At 42.7% G+C, this 18,913-nt stretch overlaps 1 protein-coding gene across 1 annotated transcript in view; it reads right to left on the bottom strand.

The window, feature by feature from the left end:
- The window catches only part of MAML3 (mastermind like transcriptional coactivator 3), a 1,503,256-nt gene that overhangs the window by 1,286,985 nt on the left and 197,358 nt on the right, over positions 1-18,913 (bottom strand). The gene's annotated exons all lie outside the window — the stretch shown is intronic.

Below are 18,913 nucleotides of genomic sequence, written 5' to 3'. Positions count from 1 at the left end.
ATCCATGCGACATAAACAGGATACATTAAAGTACAGATAAACTAATAAACCATTGCCAAAACATTTAAAGTAACAAAGGAAGGACACAGTACACTTATAATGCCATTATGGAACCATCAAACAGGGAAAACTATAAAGCAACTAAGACAAGAAGTACCTCTGTTAGGAGGAAACAGAAAAGGGAACAGATCATAAAAAATTCTTAGAAAAATAGATGTGGCAAAAGAAACACACAGTTATCAAAATAGGCCAAGATTATTGCACACTTTTTCCAATAATAAGCTAATAATATCGGCACAAGCAGAAAAAACTTAGAATGTACACAGACAAAAATAAAGGAAAAGTACAAAATAAGCAATTCATTGATGACTCAAAAAAGTTTAAAGAGAACTGGAAAACAAAGCAAACTGAATAGAAATGCCACAAAAACAGAAACAGGTACGTTTTGGGGAAGCATATGTGAAAATGAAGAAAGGAAGGGCTGTTTAAGTGCATTGGCTACTACAGAGATGAACAAAGGACCTGACAAGCTGGGCAAAATTAGTAGCATGTTTCTTTGTAATAATTAGCAAACCACACAGTTCCAGGAGTTGAGGCTGCAGCATGCAGCTTGGTATAAGAAAAAAAGCCCGTCTGATATCAAATGAACAGCACTTATTCCAGGGAGTAGCACAGTGATCACTCACGGCATGTATTAGGCCATACAGACTAAGTTTATTGCAGGGAGTAGCGCTGTGACTGACTATAGTGGCTTTGGAGTGAGTGAAGATCTAGGAATTGTATTCAGTAAAATTTTAAGAGAACTAAGATACTTAAGACACTTCTCTGTTAACGTAATCTAAGCTGGGCTGTCACTGCACTGGGGGGGTGGGGGAGGGGGGGATAGGTCCTCACAGCCTGCATCTTTCCAGTGGCTTGTGGTTAAGTTCTGAGATAATACAGCATAATTGAATGCATGACCAACTTTGTAATTAAGCAATAACCAATGACATGGAGTGGTATATTGAAGATTTACCCACAGTTGGCGTGGTTTAATCATTAGGTCAAAATGATTGACTTCAACAACTGGCTAAGCTTCTGGTGTCACTCTAAGGGGATCCAGTATCTGTCTGCCTGGGACGACATGGTCGACATACCACGATGCTTTGCCAGAGATGGCCTTTACCTGTCACCCCTGTGATTCTGGATACTGGCTAAGGCTCTTGCTGCCCCTATAGTACCTTTTTTAGGCAAGGTTTAAATGACAAATTCACCACCGTAACAGGAACAGGCAAGCAAAAACTGAGGGTAATGCTACTCAATGCTAGAAGTCTAAATCTCAAAATGCACTCCCTCTAGGCACTCCTTAAAATGGAGAACATTGATATCTGTGCAGTGACTGAGAACTGGTTCAAGGCTACCGACAGCACCCCTGCATTACCAGGCTATAACACATACCACACTTTTCGGCCACCTAACCTGGACCAGAGCACCAAAGGTGGAGGTGTGTCCATATTCATAGGTAGGTACTAGGCTATTGGCCCTAGGGCCTATATAAGCCTAGCCAAATGGTACCCTGGCTTTTGCCAGCAAAGAAAATTATTTTCCTGTGCCCCTGTCAAGCAGACCCACAGAAGTGATACCCCAGGGTGAATTTCCTATCTCCCATCCAATCATCAAGATTTTTCTTGAAGAGTGCTAATGAGGAGCTTTGTTTGATATAGAAAGGTAGTTTGTTCCAGAGTATGGGAAGTCTCTGAAACAGGAATCTATCCCTCCAGCATGTTCTGTTTATTGTGGTGACAAGGTTTAGGTCCCTAGAGCGTGTAGCTCAGAGGGATTGGGATGTCTTTACATGGAGCATGTCCAACAGCTCTGGGTTTGACATAGCTTTGTATGTTAGGCAGAGATCGCCTCTGAGTAGACGATATGCAACAGAGTAAAGCTGGAGTTTTTTGAGACGGTCTGCATAGGGCATCTGTTTGAGGCCCGAAATCCTCTTTGTGAGGTATTTCTGTGGCCTTTCCAGTTGTTGTAGATGTCTTGTGAGGTACATACCAAAAGGGGCGTTGTACTCTATAATGGGTCTAATGAGTGATGAGTAGAGGGGAACAATGACCTCTTTTTCCTGGATGAGAAACCTTTTGTGATGAGGTGTGCCACGTAGAAGGATTTTCTGACTACTGTGGCGATGTGATGTGTCAAAGGAGAGACTACTGTCCACCTGTGTCCCAAGGTCTCTTATCACACGTAGACTACTGCCTATATGGTAGTTCATGGGTACAGAGTTTTTACCAAAAAGAATGACAATGCACCTTTTTGGCATTGAGCTTGAGGCCATGGGTTTGACACCAGGCATCTTTCTCAGTGAGGCCCTTTTGTAGGATAACCACATCATTAGGAGATTTGATTATGGCTCCTAGTTTGCAGTCATCTCCGAACTTTGTTAGTCAAAGACTTTCTGTGTTCGCCTGTACTTCAGAGAAGTAGATACCAAACAGGAGAGGACCTAGGACTGAACCCTGTGGTACTCCACTTGTCACTGGTCTGAAGTTGGATTTAGAGACTGCTACTTTCACTGGTTCAGTCAGTGAGCCAGTTGACAACCCATCTTGTGACATAGGGATTTATACCTAGTTTAGTGAGTTTGTCTAGAATATCCACACCTCCAGGCTAGTTGCTCAGCATAATGCATCCGAAATTATCCAAGTGCAACTAACTCTGGGCAAAACTGCAATCCAAATTGTAGCATGCTAAAGATCCCCCACCATGTCCCAGGATTCCCACTCCTCTTTTCTTGATATACCGGAAAATATTAGGGTTCAACCAAACACCCTAATAATGGGCAATTTCAACTACCCCACCATTAACTGGGAAAACTACTCATGTATCAACTCCTTCGCACAACGCTTTCTGGAATTCATAAATTCCAATGCCCTGGATCAACTTATCCACACCCCCACCAGGGGCAAGAATATCCTACACCTAGTCATTACCAACATGAGTGACTGGTGTTCCACACCTGAAGTCAACTCCTCCTTGGTCAGATCCGACCATAAGCTAATCACCCCAGATATCCACATCCCGCCCCCACCCCCCATTAAGGAAATTACTGCAAAAAATTTGTCCAAAGCCAACTTTATGCTTCTTAAGACAGAAGTGGCGAACTTCATGACACCCATGCAGATGGACAATAGAGTTATGGCTGCTGAATCCTACACAGATGCACTCTATAAACACTTACACGAGTGCATGGATCGTGCTATCCCAAACAGAGCCAAGATGCTATCCTCCAAAAAAAGGAAGCCAATCTGGTGGTCCCTTGCCATAACCAAACTCTACAACAGAAAGAAGAAACTGTTGCAAAACAGAGTAAAATCCCATGGTTGGAGGAATTCCCTGGTCAGCCTCAGTAAGAAGCTGAGATCCCTTATAAGATCCTTCAAAGCTAGCTACAAAAACAAAATCGCCACTGATTCTAGGGACAACCACAAAGCATTCTATAGCTATGTCAAGAATCTCAATGGCAACAGTCAGATCTGCTCTGAGTTAGAGCACAACGGCATGAAAAGTACAGAACCAACTGATATTGCCAACGTCCTGGCAGATATGTTCAGTGCTAACTTTACCCCCCTCTCATCCCCTAAAGAGCCCATATCTATACAGGAAGAATGCAGAGTCCTTATAATCACAACTGCGCAGGTAAAAGATGCACTCTCTAAAGCCAAAAACACAGTATCAATGGGACCGGACAACATCCCAGGCTGTGTTTTACATGAACTTCAGAACAAACTGGCTCCCCACCTAAGCACCATGTACAATCATAGTCTCACATCAGGCTTGGTGCCCACAGAATGGCACACAGCAACAGTTATCCCACTCCACAAAGGGGGAGCGCCCACTGATCCCGGGAACTATCACCCTATTAGCCTGACGAGCCTGGTCTGTAAGGCCATGGAACGTATCATCATGGAACTCATAAACAAAGACATTGGTAATCTCTAAACTCTGGACCCCACCCAGTTCAGGTTTGTGAAAGGCAGATCATGCCTCCTGAACCTGATCGACTTCTTTGAGGCAGTCACCAATGCTGTAGATGAGGGTAAGGTGGCTCACACAGCCTATCTTGACCTCACCAAGGCTTTCAACACCATCCCCCATTCTGGAATTATAGCTAAACTCACTAAACTAGGTATAAAGCCCTACATCACAAAATGGGTTGCCAATTGGCTCACTGACAGAACCCACAGTGTAAAAGTTGCAGACTCCAAATCTGACTTCAAACCAGTGACAAGTGGAGTACCACAGGATTCAGTCCTGGGACTGCTCCTGTTTGGTATCTACTTCTCTGAAGTACAGGCTAACACAGAAGGCCTTTGGCTAACAAAGTTCGCAGATGGCTACAAACTATTAGCCACAGCCGAGTCCCCAAATGATGTGGAAATCCTACAGAAGGGCCTCACTGAGAGCCATGGCCTCAAGCTCAACGCCAAAAAGTGCACTGTCATCCCCTTTGGTAAAAACTCTGTACCGAAGACAGTACAGTTGTGTACACTTACCATAAATGTAGATGTTCGAGTGTCTTCACTGTTGCAATCATCACTGTAGGGTTCTTCCTGCCAGCAGGCAGTCCTCGGTCGGCCAGAATGCCAAAGTCTGGGTCCGGTGTCGGCTGTTCAGCCATGCTCCATGACGTCAGAGTGCTAGGAGTACAAAGCTGCCAGCCGACGTCATGTTCTCCAGTTTTTCTTGCCCCAGATGTCAGGTGCCCAAAAGTGAAGGCTAATAGTAAAACAAAAATGTAACATGCAACAAACCCCATACCCTGTAGCAAATACACCTCAGAAGAAGGGTGAAGTAGGAAACCACACTAGTGAAAGTATAAGAGGGGATAGGAGGGAGGGTAACCCAGACTGCAACAGTGAAGACACTCGAACATCTACATTTATGGTAAGTGTACACAACTGTACTATGTTCATCATGTTTCACTGTTGCAGTCATCACTGTAGGGTTGAATCCCAAAGCTGAGATGAAGGGTGGTGGTTATAGAGTAGAAGGGGCGGCTAGAAGGCCCTGCAAGACTGCAGAAGCAAAGCCTGCCCTAGACTTAGAGTAAAGAGGGAGATTGTAGTGCTTAGAGAAAGTATGCACTGAACTCCAAGTTGCAGCTTCCAAAATATCTTTGGTAGGTACTCCCCTGAGAAAGGCAGCTGAAGTAGCAGCAGCTCTGGTAGAGCGAGTCCTAATTTTTCCTGGGATTTGCTTTCCATGATGAGAGTAACAAAATCTGATTCCATGAGCAATCCATTTAGAAATGGTTTGTTTTGAAACAGCTTTGCCTTGGGAGTTTGTTGCATAAGAAACAAACAGTTGCTCTGTTTTCCTGATATCCTTGGTTCTGCCCAGGTAAAAACGAAGTTGTCTCTGTACATTCAAGGAATGCAAGATCCTTTCCCCCTTATTTTGTGGATTAGTGAAAAAAGTTGGCAGGTGAATAGTTTGGTTTAAAGCCACTTTGGAAACCACTTTAGGCATGAACATAGGATTAGTCCTTAAAGACACCCTATCCTGGTGAAAAATAATATAAGGTTCCACAGCCATGAGTGCTTGTAACTCCGAGACTCTCCTGCCTGAAGTCAAAGCCAGTAGGATAGCTGTCTTCCATGATAAATACTTAATATCAGATGTGGCAGCAGGCTCAAAAGGAGGCAGAGTGAGTTTTTCCAGAACATAGTTGAGGTCCCAGGCAGGTATGGGTGGTGTCCTAGGGGGCCTTAAATTCTTTGCTCCTCTGAGATATTGTTTCAGAAGTGGATGCGAAAAGATTGGAGGATCTGTACTGTAATGTGCAGAGATAGCAGAGGCATGTATTTTTATGGAGGAGAAGGATAAACCCTTATGTAGCATGTCTGTCAGGTAATGTAAAATCAATGGGATATTAGAAATGAGAGGATCCGAATCCTGAGCATGCATCCAGGTGCAAAATCTCTTCCATTTCCCTGCATAAGATTTTCTAGTGCTAGGCCATCTGGCTTCTAAGATGACATCCATGACCTGTTTGGGTAGGAAAGGATTAATCATAGACCCTGAATTCGCCAGGCTGCCAGGCTGAGAGTTTTGATATGAGAGTGCAGCACCTGGCCCTGGTGTTGGGACAAAAGATTTGGAATCTGAGGTAGAATCCAAGGAGGCTCCAAGGATAGATTCATCAGTGTTGAGTACCAAAATTGACGAGGCCAATTTGGGGCCAGTAAAATCATCATCTTGGGCTTGTCCTGCTTGATCTTTAATAACATTCGTGGAAGAAGAGGTAGTGGCGGAAAGGCATACCCCGAGAGGTTTCTCCAACTGAATGATAGTGCATCCACTTTCCATGCTAGTTTGTGAAATGTCCTTGTGCAAAAAATCTGTAACTGCTGGTTGAGGGGGGATGCAAATAGAGCTATGTCTGGGCAGCCCCAGGCTTCTGTAATCATCTTGAATGTTTGGTTGTCTAGCATCCACTCGTGTGGGTCTGACAGGTTCCTGCTCAGGCTGTCTGCCAGAATATTTTGTTTCCCTGGCAGGAACTGAGCTTGTAGATCCACTTTGCAAGCTAGAGCTGTGTTCCATAGAGTCATGGCTAGTCTGCAAAGGGGGTAGGAGTGTGAACCCCCTTGCTTGTTTATGTACCACATAACTGTGGTGTTGTCTGTCCGTATCAGTAGTTGTCCTGGTTGTAGAAGTTCCCTGAAAGCCAAGAGGGCATTCTGTACAGCTAACATCTCTTTTAAATTGATATGTAGGTGCTTCTGATCCTCTGTCCAAAAACCTTGCAGACCTTTTCCCGGCAAGTGGGCTCCCCATGCATAATCCGAGGCGTCCGTGGTTAACACTTGGCTGGCTGGAAGCAGACTGAAGGTTTTCCCTTTGTTGTGAAGAAATGCCATGGTCCACCAATGGAATTCCTTTTGTAGGCAAGGCAAGACAGCAGTCTGTGTGTCTAGATTGTGGCAATGCTGGGACCATTACACTTTTTAGGTACCATTGTATTTTTCTCATATGTAGTCTTGCATTTGGTATGAGAAGGATGCAGGAGGCCATGTAACCCAAAACCTGCAGGAATTTCCTTGCAGTTAGCTGAGTTATTGACGCCAAGGTTTTGAAAGTTGAAGCCAGCTGTAGTTGTTTTTCGGATGTCAGAAATGCCGTCTGGGTTGTTGTGTTTAGAAGAGTACCCAGAAAAGTTATCTGTTGTGTGGGTGTCAAATTTGACTTTTTTATGTTCACAGTGAATCCCAGGTACTTGAGAAGATTTTGAACAAATTCCAGGTGCTGGAGTAAGACATCCTTGCTGTCTGCTTGAATAAGGCAGTCGTCCAGATAAGGGTAAATTTGAATTCCCTTGAGTCTGCAATAAGCTACTACTGGTGCCAGGCACTTGGTGAAGACCCTGGGCGCAGTAGACAAGCCAAAGGGCAGCGCAGAGAATTGGTAATGTTTCGAGCCGGCCTTGAACCTGAGGTATTTTCTGCACTCCTGTCTGATAGGGATGTGTAGGTAGGCCTCCTTTAAAATCCAATGTCACCATCCATGCATTTTTGCTCAACATTGGCAGGAGCTGCTGCAGAGTAAGCATCTTGAAGTTTGGTATCTCTAGGAAAGTATTTAAGACTGACAGATCCAAGATGGGTCTCCATGAATTTTGCTTTCTGGGAACTAGAAAGAGCCTTGAGTAAAAGCCTTGCCCAGTCTCTGATTGTGGAACCAGTTCTATGGCCCTCATAGCCATGAGGGATCCCACCTGGTTTAATGCCTCTGACCATTGGTGTTTTGGTAGGTCTGGCCATCCGTTTGGTCTTGGCAAGGTATGAAAGTGGAATTTGTAACCACTTGAAACTACATCCAGAACCCACTTGTCTTGGGTTATGTAAGTCCAATTTTGTTGAAAAAGAGAGAGTTTTCCTCCTAGAGGGGCTTCCAGGAGAGAAGTTCCTGGAGCCATGCAGGGGGAGTCATTGAGCCTGTTTTCTATAAGATTGAGGTCTATCCTCTCCACCCCTGGGGGTGGAAGCACTCCACTGTCTAGGTCTGTAAGAGGTCTGTGCTTGGGCCCTCCCCCTCTGGAGCACCTTTATCTACCCCTCTGAGGCCTGTCCGAACTGGGAAAGGACCAATTTTTAGTTGGCCAATTTCTGCTAAATCTAGGGGGCTGAACTTGTAAGAAATCCTTAACCGTTTGCATGGATTTTGCCTTATCCTCCATTTTCTTTATCACCTCTTCAGCTTTAGACCCAAACAAAACATTATGCTGAACAGGAGCATCCAGTAACTTTGCTTTCACTTGATCGGGTAAGTTTTGTTCCTTTAACCAAGCATGCCTTCGAATGACTGTGCCAGAGGCCACCACCCTGCAAGAAGCCTCCAAGGCATCAAAACCACAGTGTAAACCATTCTTCCCCACTTGTTCAGTAGCATGCATCAAATCATGTAATTCCTTATTATCTGCACATGCAGAAATGGTACATAGCTTTTGTTTCATGACAGACAGTAGAAATTGCTGATATTTTAGCATATGAAATTGACAATTTAAAGCCCTAATAGATAAAGTAGCAGAAGTGTACACTTTTTGCCCCATCTCTCCAAAGCTCTAGAATCCTTATCTGTCGGGATAGGGTTTTTAGCAGAGGCAGCCTTAACCCCCTTAGGGCCCTTAGAAATGGTTTCTGGATCAGCAGTAGGATTTTTGTAAAGGAACTGGTGGGAGTCAGGAACCCTGTAATATCTATCGGGCTTAGCAGGGGCTGGAGGAAAGGAGTCAGGAGTTAAATTAGCCTCAGAAAAGGCATCATCCACAATATCCAAAATAGGAGGAATAGCTAGGGATCTATGTTGGGGAAGAAGAAGGAAATCCCGGAGACTTCTCTTAGATTCCGAGTACTCCTGTCCTTCCCAGTGAAAATGTTCCCTCATGTTATGTAAAGTTTCCCCAAAAGAAAAATCCTCAGGGGGAGAAGCTGATGGAATGGATTCCTCAGCATCAGAATCCTCATAAGGAGGGAAAGTATATTCCTGTTCAGAGGAAGACACTGAAGAAATAGATGCCTGATCAGAAGATTCATAATCCAACTCTTGCCTTGGCCTTTTGTCTGGAGGGGGATGAATACCCCTAATCATTGTTAGCAAGTCCTCCGCCATTTTAAGTAAATGTTTCTGAGATTTGGGTCCCGGATCAGAAGAGGCCTGGGTTGGTGTCTTAGATTTAGAAGGAGTCTTTGCCTTTATCAGAAGCTGTGTAGGTCTGAAAACCCCCTCAGAAGCAGGTACCTGCACAGCGGCTCCGGACCCATCCGAGGGAGCACTGTCCGAAGGTCCTGTAGCTGGAGTGCTCAAAGGCCTAGTTGGCTCCTCGTGGGAGTCCGTTTCGGCAATTGGTTCTGAAATGGCCGACAACAGGGGCTGCGAAAGCGCCTCACTGATGGCCGAACCTGTAGCTGGCTCTGCTTGCAAAATGTCATCTGATTTGGACCTCGGAGGCCTGTCCTTATCCTTGCGTCGTTTGTGAACTCCGGTAGTCGGAAGCGTGTCCGACGACATTTTATAATTAAATTGCCTACCAAAGTAGTGAAAAGCAAAATCGTACCTCCGCTTAATCGTACATTGGTTAAATCTAGCACAAAACCGACAACTAGCTACGTCGTGGTCAGGGCCTAAACAAGGAATACAGTAAGAATGGAAATCCTTACGAGGTATTTACTTCCCACAAGAAATGCAATTATTAACTTTTTCTGATATCGGTCTGGAGCAAGAAAAAAGTTTCCCCAATGGGGTACTTAGCTTTGAGAAGAAGAAGTAAGTCTTCGGACTGAAGCACGAAAAAATATCAGGAGTCAGCCGACCGGCACTTGCGAACTGCTTTCACCGCACGGCAAGAAAGACTGGAGAACATGGCGTCGGCTGGCAGCTTTGTACTCCTAGCGCTCTGACGTCAGGGAACATGGCTGAACAGCCGATGCCGGACCCAGACTTTGGCATTCTGGCCGACCGAGGACTGCCTGCCGGCAGGAAGAACCCTACAGTGATGACTGCAACAGTGAAACACGATGAACATCTACCACATAGACGGCAGTCTATTTAATGCCAAATGTGTGATAAGAGACCTGAGGATCCAGGTGGACAGTAGTCTCTCCTTTGATAATCACATCGCCACAGTAGTCAGGAAATCTTCCTATGTGGCACACCTCATCACAAAAGGGTTCTCATCTAGGAAAAAAAGAGATCACTGTTCCACTCTACTCGACACTCATTAGACCCATTATAGAGTATAACGCCCCATTTTGGAATGTACCTCACAAGACATCTATAGCAGCTGGAAAGGCCACAGAAGTACCTCACAAAGAGGATTACTGACCTCAACAGATGCCCTACACTGACAGTCTCAAAAAACTCCAGCTTTACTCCGTAGCATATCGCCTACTCCGAGGTGATCTCTGCCTAACATATAAGCTATGTCAAACTCACAGCTATTGGACATGCTACACCTAAAGAAATCCGAATCCCTCTGAGCTACACCCTCTAGCGACCTAAACCTTGTCACCACAATAAACACGACGTGCTGGAGGGATAGATTCCTGTCCCAGAAACTTCTCATACTCTGGAACAAGCTACCCATCTATGTCAAGCAAAGTTCTTCATTAGCACTCTCCAAGAAAAATCTTGATAAGTGGATGGGAAATAGGAAATACACCCCGAGGATCACTTCTGTGGCTCTGCTCGACAGGGGCACAGGAAAATAACTTTCTTGGGTGGCGTAAGCCAGGGAACCTTGCTGGCTAAGCTTACTTAGGCCCTTGGGCCGATAGCCTAGTACCTACCTATGAACCTATTAAATAAAGCCAACTGTGGGTAAATTTCAATATACCACAACCACAGAGTCGGTTATTGCTATTATACAATGATATTAATTAAATAAAAAAATACTTACTTTTCTTAAATAATGTCTTTGTATAATGGCGCATTACTGTTCTTCTGCTGGTGGTGGTATACTGCTTCCTTGTGTTGATGTAATGAGCATGCGTATGGGACTTGCGTTCCTACACGTACCCAGTACATCAATGCTTTGCAACGGAGAAAAGATAGTCTCCATTGCTCCATTTTTTTTCTTTTATTTATTAAAAAAAGGTTTTGGACGCTTTATACCAACGGAAAAAATTCCGGGCGAAAGGACCTTTTTCCATTGGTATATTTTGGGATTTACAATGGGCAGCCTGGCCAATTAGCGTGCACGTTTTGGAATATTAATGGGGGGGGGGGCATTGTTTAATATGCAATAACCAATGTTTATATGCCTACAGACTTTGTTGTTCAATCCATGCAGTTTAGCAAATATCTTACAAAGAAATCAACACAAATTAACTATAGAGATGCCACCTCCAATCTGGGGAGTCTGTACATCTGGAGACCCTCCCTCTATTTTTTAAAAGACTTCCAAAAGATCTGTACCAGCTGCAAATGACAGTCTATAATGAAGATGTTCCCCAGCTAAATGGTGATAAAGATCTGCACAAAATGCAGAAGATTTCAAGCAGAGGTTTCAGAAATATTAAGGACCTACAAGTAAACATCTCCAAATTTAACACAGTGCTTTTTGGTACATATAAAAAACTTTTCTCTGTACATGCCACCAAATTTCTGATCTCTGGGAAAATAATACTTTGTCTTAGTAGCTACAAATATCTTGGGGGTTTCCTGTAAGTTGCTTTGATCCTGTAAGCTCATAATACAAGTGCTCAAACCTACGAATCTGAATCTTATATCACTGGTTATTTTTTTATCTCAGACACAAACAAGCACAATGGTGCTGCTTGTATCTGCTTACCAGTCTGATCTTATAGCCTCCCAGAGAATTTCTGAGGCCACCTGTTATTGACTGCTATTTCTCAAAAGATTCAGCAATCTGTAATACTACACAGATTGATAAGAGAAACTTCATTCAAGCCCTATAATTGATATCTGGGACACAGCTAACACATGAAACCGTCTGCCAGGCTACCTGCTACTCTGTTTTTTTCTGCAGGGATTGTTGTGTCGTTGCTTCTAGTGACAGGGGGAGCTCTTACTAATTTTTTTCTGGTTTATCCTGTGGTTGGCTTCTGTGGCCAACCTGGTTACATTTTTGGCAGTGCAACAATGGTCTCATGATTACTATCCATAATCTTGAACGTATAAAACAGCGCAGTTGCAGGTAAAAATTGAAAAAAAAAAACAGTAGTGTAAAATAAAATGTGAAATAGTACATGGTAGTAACACACCAGACAAAGGTGTACAAATAATTAAGAAAAAATGCTTATCTAATCCATTAAGTACTTCAAGGTTTTCTGCTGGAGCTGTTGTTGACAGTCTGAGAGAGATGCAAATCCTTTCAAAGTAGAGACTGACGTCTGCACGCTGTCCTCATTCAGTAAACAGCACACTCACAATGCACAGCACATCAGCACCCCCATTTTATTCTGAGATAATTAATTCAACCCAAGCCTCTGGGGAAAGACACCAAGAAAACTCATCTAGGATGTGCTCCTACACAAACACACTCACACAATCCACAATTGTCTTCCCATTCATTAACTCCCTTCTAGGAGTCAATAGGGTTGTGAACCTAAAACCTTATGGTCAACTAAGCCTACACCCATAAAAGGTAATGTATTGATAATAGGTAACTTCGTAGTTAGACACAAACATACTTCATCAATAGAATGAAAAGGAATAAGGTGATGGTAAGCTGTCTTTCCAGAGTTAGGATCCATGATGTAACAAGGACACTTAGGTCTGTCCATCCTGGTAAAATAAGTACGATCTGATGATAGCTCCTATCGGGGTTGAATATTCTTAGGCTCTCTACACAGAGGGATATGCAGAAGGACATGATGGAACCTGCTATGGAGAACATATCTATGGCCAGGGTGGTGGGCTGATCTTGAACAGTATCCCACTCACCAAGAGTGGATGCTGCAATGCAAAGAAAAAATAATTGGCTTTAACACTTGGAGTAGTCAGCGTCATTTAAATGAGATTCAACATGCATCAGCATGGGAGGTTATTGTCCACGGTTTTTCCTGCTTCACCAGGGGTGGCTTGCAGCTCTCTCAGCATGGCTTTTTCACACTGGATAAAGTTTCTGCTACAATCATTGTGCCTTTTTTGTTGAGTACATCTAATCATTCCAATGTGGTAAACTCTAATTCAGACTATACCAGCATGCCTCATCTCAGTACTACCAGTTTCATTAAAAGTACATCCGAACTCATGGTCCTCCTAACATTTAAGTGCATACATATTTTGTAACTGAAGAGACTTTGTGCTCCCTTTATATCTGGGTTCAGCTGTTATCATATCTTTAAACCCACAAGTAACAGTGAAGGAATATTTGTACTTATTAGAGGCCCCATTATCTTATGGCAAACCCCTCGTGGCTCCTAAATTGAATTTCTACAGGTCCATGTTGCACAGAAAAAAAAAATCTAATATATTACACCTAGCTGTGGACAACCTTCTATATCTCCTACTGACTGCAATAACTACCTTATTCTTTAGATAAAATAACTCTCTATCCCACTATTCTCCTAGCGGACTTTAACTACCCAACCACCAAGTGGTAAACCCATACCAACAATTAACAAGCATGCCCAGTGCTTCTATACTAACTCTCTTGAACAAAATGTCGATCTTCCCAACAGAGTCCCCAATATCTGAACACTGTCCTCATTAACATGCCTCCTTCTTGCACCTCTATCCTGTGTCTCCACATCCCTAGTTAAATCTAACCATAAATGTATCTTTTCCTTTAAAAACCAGTGACACCCACAATGCAAATACCACTGTTTTTTAGCGATTTCTCAAAAGGAAGCCTGTTATAACTCCCACATCATTAAAGTAATTACCAAAATAACCTACCATATATTCTATCACCAAAACTAAACCTGCGATTTCTACTTATAACTTAACCAGTCCATCCTTATCCACTTCACATACAGTGGGGGATTTTAAAACAAACCCTTACAGTGCAATATTTGCATCAATAAATTGTTTAACAAAGAAATAAACAAATCGATTTGTACAATAAATCTCAATCTCCCCACCTCAAAAAGCACTCAACCAGGCTAGTAAAACTCCTATATGTACCATTAGGAAGTGTAAAGGTGAGTATGAACTCAGGGTAGAAACTTCTACTAAAGATAACTATAAATCCTTCTTCAACTATATCAGGATCTAATATGCAAAACTATGCTCCAAGCTTGTCTATATTAATATCACCCATTTGGATCCCAAAGAATTAGCAGATATCTTAGTAGATAAATTTAGATCCAACTACACCATATCTAACCACTTAACTATTTCCCCATCCCTATACCTCCCCTTAAAACAACCACAGATTATCTCCAATCCACTGTATTCAAAGCTAAAAATACTGCATACATGAACCTTGACAATGTACCAGGTTGCATGTTTATTAGCTCTGTATATATCCTAGCTCAGCCTCTTCTTAAACTGTTGAATCTCCACCTCTCCACAGATTATGTACCTAATGCTTGAGGAACTGCCATGGTTATCCTACTACACAAGAACAGCTCTACAATTGTTTGAGGCAATTATAGACTGATTAGTCTCATCAGTATTACATGTAAGGCTATGAAGTGCATTATCACAGCTCATTAATACAGAAACAGCAAACCTCCTGGCCCTTAGGTTTGTCAAGGGCAGATCCTGTCTCCTTAAACTTGTACATTTCTTTGAAAAAAGATCACTAAAGCTTTGGACAAATGTCGATTAAGTCTCCTAGATTTAATGTAATTACCTATGTTATCTATTGGATACTTCACTGGTTGGCCAAAAGAATCTATGTAGTGAAAGTTGCAGGAGCTTCCCAGGAATGTAAAGGTTTTACCAGCAGTGTCCCACAGGGGTCAGCACTGGGTCCCTTCATTTTCAGCAAAGAATTCTCTGACATCCATTCTACTCTTCCAGGGTCATGGTTGTCCAAGATTGCTAGTAACAGCAAACTGGGTGTAAATTAAATATCATCTCACCTTCTGATACACAATTACCTCCAGCAAAGGCCTACTAACAATGGTCTTAAGCTAAATAGAAAAGTATTGTTGTTCCATTAGACGAACAACATTTCAAACCTGAAATCATAAAAACAACCCGTGCCTTCACAGTGATACTGTCATGAGTGACTTGGGCACCTGCATTGATAACTCACTAATCATTTGACCACCATGTCTCTATATAGTTTGGAAATCCTTCTATCTGGCCCAAATAAATTACAAAGGCATCTACTTTACAACAAAAGATGTCTTACTTTCCCTGTACTCATCTCTCATGTGGCCTATCATCAGATATAATACTCCTTTCATCGTGTATCTTTCTAATCATATTTAACACTGAGCATGAGAGGCTTCAGAAACTCTACTTTACTGATAGTTTACAAAATTAATTAAAAACATCTCATATTGCAATTGGGACCAAAAACCAAATTACAATACACATTCCATTTACATAAAATATGTGTCATGCATCCATCAAGACAGGAGCATACATCTGTGACATGATGGCAGATATGAGCATGTGACACTCAGGAGCACAGCTAAGTAATATAGAAAGCCACAGGCATGTACCAGGACTGCATATTTAATGGACAAATGACAACCAGCCATTCTATGTTGCACATCAGTGAGATATAGCCAGACATTCAAGATCACTTCTAACATTCAGGAGTGTCTCCCATAACAAAGAAATAAGGAATGTGGAACACATAATTCAAATACACAAGTTGTGTGTTACATTCTCTTCAAAGTATTTCCATAGCAGATTGTCTTTGGTTTGATGTTTAATAAAATAAGCTTCCCCTTCCCTGTGCCTCAAGTCTAGGATCAGCCTATTCATCCAGTATTAACAAAAGAACGAATAACTAACTTCATAAATAAGTACCATCAAGTACCCAGGTACGTACATTGTAGTACAGCAGTAACCCATCACTGGTGACAGCAAATGCAACCAGTGTCTGTACTGAAAGGCAGGGGCTTCACTTCAGAAATTCATTACAAAAAAACAAGGGTTATACTGATGGCCATATACTAACGCTGATGCAGGCAATAAAAGTGTATGTTAAAACATCACAAAACAACATGTCCACTGCTATTACTTACAAGCAGCACACCAGTACATGCTCACTGCTGTTACTTACAAGCTACAGAATACTACATAACCACTGCTGTTACTTACAAGCAGCCCACAAATATGTGAACACTGCTGTTACTTACAAGCAGCACACCAGTACATGTTCAGTGTTATTACTTATAAGCAGTGCATTCATACATGCCCACTGCAGTTACAAGCAGCACACCCTTACATGCCATCTGCAGTTACTTAAAAGCAACGCACTGCTACATGCCAAATGCCATTCTTTACAAGCAACACACTGCAACATACCTACTGCTGTTACTTACAGGCAGCACACTACTACATGCCCATTGCCGTTACTTACAAGCAACACTCTACTACATGCCCACAGCTGTAAAACAAAGCGCGAGTACATGCCCACTGCTACTTACAACCAGCACACCACTACATGCCCACTGCTTTTACTTACAAGCAGAGCACCAGTGTATGCCCAAAATTGTTAGTTACAAGCAGTGTGCCAGTAAGTGCTCACTTCTCTTACTTATAAGCAGTACACCACATTCCCTCAACTGTAACTTATAAGTAGCATACCAGGACATGTTCACTGTTGTTACTTACAAGCAGCGCACCAGGACGTACCCACTGCTGCTATTCATCACAGCACAGTCATCACAGTTACTCCTAGGATGCCTTACTCAGATCACAGAATAACTGGGAACTTGAGCACTGTGCCATGGAGATGCTGTCATACAGCTCTAGTACCTCTGTTGTGGGGGACGCAGTACAGATGACATTATGCTACTCAATGAGAGAAAAGAATGATGACTGTTTATTGTACAGCCCACCTCAGTTATTACAGCACCATAAATGCAGGTCCTACAGAAAGAAAAAGGGTTGGTAATTAGTTGGCATTGCACTCAAAAGGGGAGGTGATTAGATGTCAGTGCACTGAGACAGTGTGGTGATTAGGTGGCAATGCACTGAGAAGGGGTGGTGATTATGAGGCAAGTGCACTGAGACGGGGAGTTGATCAAGTAGTAGTGCACTGAGAAGGGAAGGTGATCAGGTGGCAGTGCACTGAGAAGGGGTGGTGATTAGGTGGCAGTGCACTGAGAAGTGGTGGTGATTAGGTGGCATGAGAAGTGGAGGTGATCAGGTGGCAGTGCACTGAGAAGGGGAGGTGATCTGGTGACAGTGCACTGAGAAGGGGTGGTAATCAGGTGGCAGTGCACTGAGAAGGGGTGGTGATTAGGAGGCAGTGCATTGAAAAGGAGAGGTGATTAGGTGGCAGTATACTGAGAAGGGGTGTTGATTAGATAGCAGTGCACTGAGAAGGGGTGGTGATTAGGCGACAGTGCACTGAGAAGAGGTGGTGATCAGGTGGCAGTGCACTGAGAAGGTAGGTGATTAGGTGGCAGTGCACTGAGAAGGGAGGTGATCAGGTGGCAGTGCACTGAGAAGGGAGGTGATTAGGTGGTAGTGGATTGAGAAGTGGTGGTGATTAGGTAAGCAGTGCACTGAAAAGGGGAGGTTATTAGGTGGCAGTGCATGTAGAAGGGAAGGTGACTGGGTGGCAGTGCATTAAGAAGGGAGGTAATTGGGTGGCAGTTTACTTAAACGGGAAGCTGTGCAGTGTGATACAAATTCTGGAAGTGCACACAGAAAAACGGAACAAAAAGCTGCCTGTGTGCTGCAAGTTATATACACCAACAGACACAGTAAATGATCTAAGAGCTCAGTTACAAAATGGGAGGGGAGGGCCACAATCAAAAGGCACCATAATTCTGCAGCAGTGAAGTGGGTGGTGCTACCTCTGAGGTCAGAAGGAGAAGGAAATGAAAGTGCCCTTGTGAAAAAACTCAAACAATAGCTGTTAACCAAAATAAGGAGGGATACTCCAATTTGGTGTTAATCAAGGGGAGAAGGAGTTAAATTTATTTATTTGCCATTTGTTAACCTGGTTGGTCTGGCTGGGCATATATATGCTCTTTTTCATCAGAGACCCGAGGAGAAAAGCTCCAGTACAGAAAATGAATTTTTTACAATCAAAGATTTAATCATACAATTATGAGGAGAATACATACAGCAAAAATAAATTAATTTTATACAATGTTTGAAGAGAAAGATAATTGAACATACACAAACTGTTAAAGACCCAAACTGCAACACTACGCAGTTTTCCTTGCTGAGACAAAACAACATGGAAAGAGATATGGGAAAGCAGGATGGCCCATTTCAACCTGGTAACGGACACCGTGAAGAAATAATGACAGGAACTGTTGGCTATGGAATCAGAGAAGTGCAAAGACAGAAAATGAAAACCTGGATCACATGAAGGAGAGCAAACATAATAAGAAAGCAATTACTCTTGTTAGATACTGAAGTGAAGAGTTATAATGCAAACATGAAAATGAGCAAGCAAACAAGAGAGGAAGTTGTGGTTAAGTGAGAAAAGGGTCAAAGAAAATGCCAGAAAACAAATTAGCATGCCTTTTTTGACATGTTAAAATGACTTCAGTAAATGAGATGGGTAAAAGAGTGAAGATGAATACAGATGACTTCAGATATGTTAGGAACTGTTTTGAGAAAAAACAAATTTATGCTTTGACAACAGATCAGGAACAAATAACCACCCTACATAATGGATTACTGGAAAGAGATTTCACATTCCTAGTACAACCTGCAGTGTGTGAGCAGATGAATGGCAGATAGTCTTTAGTATAATACAGTGCACAAGTGCAAAGTTATTTTCTGTTTTTGTCACAATTTAGAAACT

Source organism: Protopterus annectens, chromosome 2.part0 (assembly GCF_019279795.1).
Source record: "Protopterus annectens isolate FY-2018-M chromosome 2.part0, PAN1.0, whole genome shotgun sequence".
NCBI classification, from domain to species: domain Eukaryota; kingdom Metazoa; phylum Chordata; order Ceratodontiformes; family Protopteridae; genus Protopterus; species Protopterus annectens.
The sequence above is the reverse complement of the archived record's forward strand: the minus strand, read 5'-3'. Positions and strand labels throughout refer to the sequence as shown.